General features: G+C 39.6%; 1 protein-coding gene across 1 annotated transcript in view; it reads right to left on the bottom strand.

Annotated features, from left to right (window-relative positions):
- The window catches only part of syn3 (synapsin III), a 127,799-nt gene that overhangs the window by 19,083 nt on the left and 102,716 nt on the right, over positions 1–6,000 (bottom strand). The window lies entirely within an intron of this gene.

The raw sequence follows: 6,000 nt of genomic DNA, 5'->3' as shown, positions 1-6,000 counted from the left end.
CAAAATACTCATTTGCCTAATAATTCTGCACTCCCTGTACAAACTGCCCGAAATGCCCTGACAGTGACATTTCAGGGATTTTGAGTCAGTCTGCGCTCCAGATGGGTTAATTTCAATAAAAATGTTAACTGCGTTGCTCATGACGATGGATTAATGCGCATTAATGCGTTAACGTTGACAGCCCCATCATAAACCGTTTGCAACCGGTCAGGGAATTATTTTCTTGTGCCTTTTTCACGTGACCCGTCAGCATCATATGTTCATAATGCCAGACAAGTTAATATCACATGGTTAGCTGTCACGTCACTGTAAAACCTGAAAAGACACCTTACTGATTAAGATCCAATACAGACATTTTTTAACAGAAAGTAACTCTTCTTCCTCTCTCAAGCAAAACATTGAATCCAACTTTTGCTCATTTCATTACTCATAAGTTTTCCACCATAGTGGTAGCTTATAGCGCCTACTGCTAGCTAGTGTTAGCAAACTTTAGACATTGACATGTAAGTTGTACTTCATTTGTGACATGCAGAAATTTTATGTAAACACAGCACAGCCAAATTACATAAAAAACCCAATCTAATGCAGTAACATTATACTAACTGTGTCTGCTCAGATTAACATTCGCTGTCATTAGCATCCAGTCAAACCAGGCCAAGTGAGGCTTCATAGGAAAACCTGAAAACCTAGAGAATGTGCTTTGTAGGTGTGGTGGAATTAAGGCACGACGGGACCACAGAGCCATGTTTTGAGCCATCTTTATTTAACATTTGCATCACACCACCACAACCGCACACCAACCACTGAGTCCCCGTGTTTTGACACGGCGGGCGTGATTGCGGATGCCGTGCAGGTGCGTCCGCGCGGCACCGCAGACCACGCCCCACCACACAAGGTAATAAATTCAGTGCTTCGTATATAAAGGAAAATATGCATAGTATGTGTGTGTTGTTTTTTTGTTTTTTTTTAAAAAGAATTCACTAAATAGCTTGTATTTTATTTACTAAGCTTTCTCCTAGTTTGTGTTAGAGTTTCCCTAAATTGCTAAAACACCAAATTCTACTCTTTGCCATGAGAACCAACATGCTGAACGTACTGAACGTACATTCTTTTAGGACATAATTTGCAGATATTATTTTACCCTTTTTCCAATACTTTAGATACACTCACATTCATTCAGTTCTCACTGTGACGTACTTGTGTTGCGCAAGGGTAAGCACAGGTGGCAGATTTCAGTGCTTACACATAACAATGAACCATTTTTCACACTTGCTAATGAAGTGATCAGACGAGTGTACGCCACGTCAGGGCGCACAGGCACCATGGTGAGTTGAAGACCGATACCACAAAACAGATAGTAACAAGCTGAGATGCACAAGAGGAAATGTGTGGGGGGGAGTTGGTGGATGAGGAAGATGGAAAGGCGGCAGAAGGCAAGAAGAGGAAGACCAACAGTGCATTTCAGATAAAATACAAGCAGCTGTGAAAGATCATGTCCTTGGTAAACAGGACAACCCAACATAAAGAAACTTCGTGCTCACGACACTCAGATTGAAAAACTGGGTTTTGTGTTCACAGATTTCAGAACTGCAACTGTGAAAAACTGTAAAAACACTAAAGGCGCATGTCATCAAATAATACAGTCAGTGTTTCTTATAGAAACACGAAAAGACCAGAAGCTAAAATAACAAAATCCACTGACTACAGCAATGTGACTGAAAGAGTACGTCATGGTAGCAAAAGCAGAAGCTGACCACAAGGAACTGGTCCAGTTGTGAGCGGTAGGCACACAAACCTGTCCAGAGACTTACGCAATTCCTCTGAGTCAACAAACAAACTGCAATGATGCAGACAGAAACAGAAGGTAAGCCGGAAAAGGTGAAGCACTGGCACAGAAATGAAGAGCTGTGCCTGGTGGTGAAACTGGTGGTTAGTGTCCAGATAACATGACATACCACCTCCATTACAGAGGCCTGCTGCTCTAATAGCGTAATGGGAAAGCTGAGTAGAAAGGCTCACTCTCTACTGCTGTTTGTCAAATGAAAAAGGCAAAGTGTGTAATTATATTTTAATATGTAAACTGCAATCAGATAAACATATACAAACACTGCTATTAGTTACAGGTAACAATACCACAGTAATATCAACATGACTTGTCCTTAACTGATGTCATTGATGTGTGTTTCATTAATGGAGACAGCCTATGACAACCCAACAAAACAAAATATGGCAATATTACTTTGAGCTGTAGATTTTCTATTGTTAGCTAATGAACAAAATCGCCATTAAATTCCAGTAAATGTCTGAAATCAGTTACCGAAACAACCTCAGCAATTATATATTATACAGCATATGCATAATATGTTTGAGAAACTAGCAAAAAAAGAAACAAAATAGCAGCAAAATGTGTAAATGTTGACCTACAGTAAGCTACAAAGGCTTTCCATTTACGGGTTTAAGAGTCCCAACCATAAACTGTACATAAAAGATGGATGTCACCGACATGATGTCACCACTCGTTTCTCATTTCACTTTCTAAAGCCTTAAATTGAACTTTTGGTTGCCGCTATGTTGCTTTCATGGAGGCATACTTGGCCATATTTGAATAAGAAAGTTAATGCTAGCAAGGCTTGGTTAGGCTTGGCAAAATGTATTAATAAACTGTATGTATGCAACAGAGCAACACACACACATACACCGGTATTTGCTCTTTAACTAATAAAACATGAGAATTTCTCTTACAATAAGTGGTTGAGAGGTCCAGTTCACTAACTCTAAATTAGCAGAGGTGAGGCCTAGCAGTGATCAGCTGTCAGTTAAAGCTGTAATGTCCATTAGCTAAAATCTTGCCACTACCTCAGCCATTTTTTTTTTTTACATCTGGATGTATTTTAACAAGGGATTCGCTTTCAGAGCCCTCAAGTGGGCATTCAGTGAACTGCAGTTTTCTAGCACTTCCAAGTTACTACTCAGCCTAAGAGGTTATGTCTTAGATTAGATTAGATTAGATAAAACTTTATTATTCCTCGGGTGGGTTCCTCCGGGAAATTCGGTTTCCAATAGCACAGCACTGACAGAAGCTACAGAATGTGAGCAGAAATATATACATATATAAATACAGATATATACATAAATACTCTGTATTTATATATGTCTTCATTCAAAACCAAGAATATGTCACAAAATTTAGACATCTCATCATTTTACAGTCTATATTGTAAAGTACAGTGTTTTTATTGAGACCCACTATAGCCATTGCATATTGCACTATGAAACTTGGCTAGCTATTCGCCTGTACAAAATAAACAAGCTAAAGAATAAGCCATTTTTTATTGTTTCAAAACTCTAATTTTTATGTACAAAACAAAGATTGTTTTATATTTTTGTTTGAAAAGTTAGTGTTACTTTTTAAGCATATGCGCTTTAATTTCAGAACAAAAGCACCTTCTTCCTGTTTTTGGTTATAAATGGAGTTTTTTTTCTTTTATGTATTAGCAATGGTAAAATCAAAAGTGTAGAGTACTACGTGTAGTGTGGTTAAGTTCTACTTTAGTATTATTTATAATCAATATATGAGACTTGCTGGCACATTCAATTTCTTTGCTCCACCTTGAAGGGTTTTTCTCTCAAAAGCAAATAAAATTGCAGTGACCTAAATCCTTTATATTCATTCTCTGAGTTCTGTGAGGTCTGTGGGGCAAAGCAAGATCTTAGTCTGAAAGGACTTTCCAAGTTCCCCATGAGGCTCATGGGAAATTCTATAGCATGTCTGGCTTCTGAACAGGAAACCAAGCCCACAGACGAGGGAAAAAGACATAAAGAAAGTGTCGCTCCTTGTATATTTAAATATGGGAGAAAGGGGAGAGGCTAAATGTGTGAATTATGTCATTGTGTCAAGAGTGTGACTCCATGTCTTGAAATAAATAAATCACATACGCAAAATATCCACAGTTCATTTCTCATTATGTATTTAACAGAGATGATTAGCATCAGTCCAGTTATTTCTATGCAGCAATCACGGTAAATGGTTGGAAACTGTTAGTCAGGCTATTGTGTAACAAAGCACTAAAACCGTTTGTCCACCAGGTTAACACTTAGTTTGACCCCAGGAACACATTACTGACTTTACAACTTTACTGTAAGAGCAATTTGGCTACTGTGGCCGATTTGAACCCTTACAGAGATGTCTGTAAAAACTAGAACAGACAGCAGTTTAGGCTTCAGACCTCCTGTCTGAACCTCAGACCAACCGAAGCTGTCCAGATAGTATCATGTTTAATTTGCATATATGGAATAAAGACAACTTGTATGTGTGTGTGTGTGTGTGTGTGTGTGTGTGTGAGAGAGAGAGAGAGAGAGAGAGAGAGAGAGAGTCTGACCTGGTAAAAGAGAAAATCTGAGCTATGAGCAGCTTGTGTGTAAAATTTAAAAAAAAGACATGGATATTATATTTAATTTAAGTTTCATCTCATAGGCGATTTTGGACCCTTTTAAAAACAGCGTATTTTAGTATTATTTTCTTCAAATGGTATATTTTCCTAACTTGTCTATTTTAACAACAGTACAGGTTTAACTCCAGTGTTGTTGATGTCATGATGTTACAGTGCGCTCACACAGAGGCCTTCGCTGCTGCTGCAGCAGAAAGAAGATGAAGAGGTAATTTAAAATCACAAATCAGTGATGCAGACTTAAAACACGCTTTAACTGAAATCTAGCAAAAGTTCAAACTGTTTGGATAATGTGGGGACTGATTGCTGTAACATATAAAGTGTCAGCTTGTTTGTATTTGTTGTCTAAATATAGTCAAAAATGTTAGCTGATGTAGCTTAGCTTATTAGCTGATTTTAACCTTCTTTTTTTTCCTGAGCTGTGATACACTTCTAGCCAATCACTTTACGTTTCCGAGGATAGTAGACGGGCCCAGGCACGTACGTTCTTTTAGAGCAGAGCTACAGATTAAAAATGTCCAAGGCGAAGCGGTCAAAGTCTGGCTGTACTTCACAGCAAAATATGCAAACTCAGCAGCAACAAGTGCTTTAAGCTGATACTGTGATACTGTCAAAGGAAGTAACACCTCAAATCTGATGAAACACCTGGCGACGCATAGCGTTTTTTTTAAAAGCCCAGAAATGCGCCGTATTTGATAGCTTGCTGCGAGACCTCACACCGAGCACCTCTACTGCGGGTGGGTTGCCTGTTATGCAACATCCCCCAAAAACACGAAGAGCAGAGTCCTGGCCCCTAGCCCTGCCAGTGTAGCAGAAATGATGAGGATGATGATGCAGCAGCAGCCGTTCTTCTCTGCGTGAGTAGCTTAATGTTGTTCGTGTGTAATTTACGTTGAGTAGGCTAACCACGTTATTACATTAATGCATGTAAGGTGAACTAGCAAACATCATCATAGCTACATGCGGCTGTCTTCTTGTTTGATGGCAGATGCTCCCTTCACCCTGGCCAAAAAGGCTAAAATGACCAAAGAAAAAGTGGAAAACAGTTAAACATGAGAGGTTTCTGGACAAAGTTTGTGTTTTTTCCATTGTTTAAGCACTGCTTCCAGCCAAGAGTGATACCATATATGCCCCATAGCTGCAGAAAAGGCTAACATTGTTATCTTTTTACATAAAAACAGCTGAACATGAGAGGTTTTTGGACCAATTTTGTGTTCTCCATTCTTGGGGCGACCGTGGCTCAAGGGGTTGGGAATTGCATCTGTAACCGGAAGGTCGCCCGTGTCCTGGTCGTTGTGGGCAAGACACTTTACCGCCTACTGGTGTTGGCCAGAGGGGCCGATGGCGCGATATGGCAGCCTCGCTTCTGTCAGTCTGCCACAGGGCAGCTGTGGCTACAACCGTAGCTGCCTCCACCAGTGTATGAATGTGAGAGTGAATGAATAGTGGCATTGTAAAGCGCTATATAAATCCAATCCATTATTATTATTTGAGCACCGGCACCGTTTCAAAAGTACCGATTTGGTATCGGATAAAACCTAAACGATACCCA

The sequence above is a fragment of the Pundamilia nyererei genome, unplaced genomic scaffold (genome assembly GCF_000239375.1).
Source record: "Pundamilia nyererei isolate P.nyererei 1_Seehausen unplaced genomic scaffold, PunNye1.0 scaffold00050, whole genome shotgun sequence".
Classification (NCBI taxonomy): Eukaryota; Metazoa; Chordata; class Actinopteri; order Cichliformes; family Cichlidae; genus Pundamilia; species Pundamilia nyererei.
Note: the sequence above shows the minus strand (reverse complement) of the source record. Positions and strands in the feature narration are given on the sequence as shown.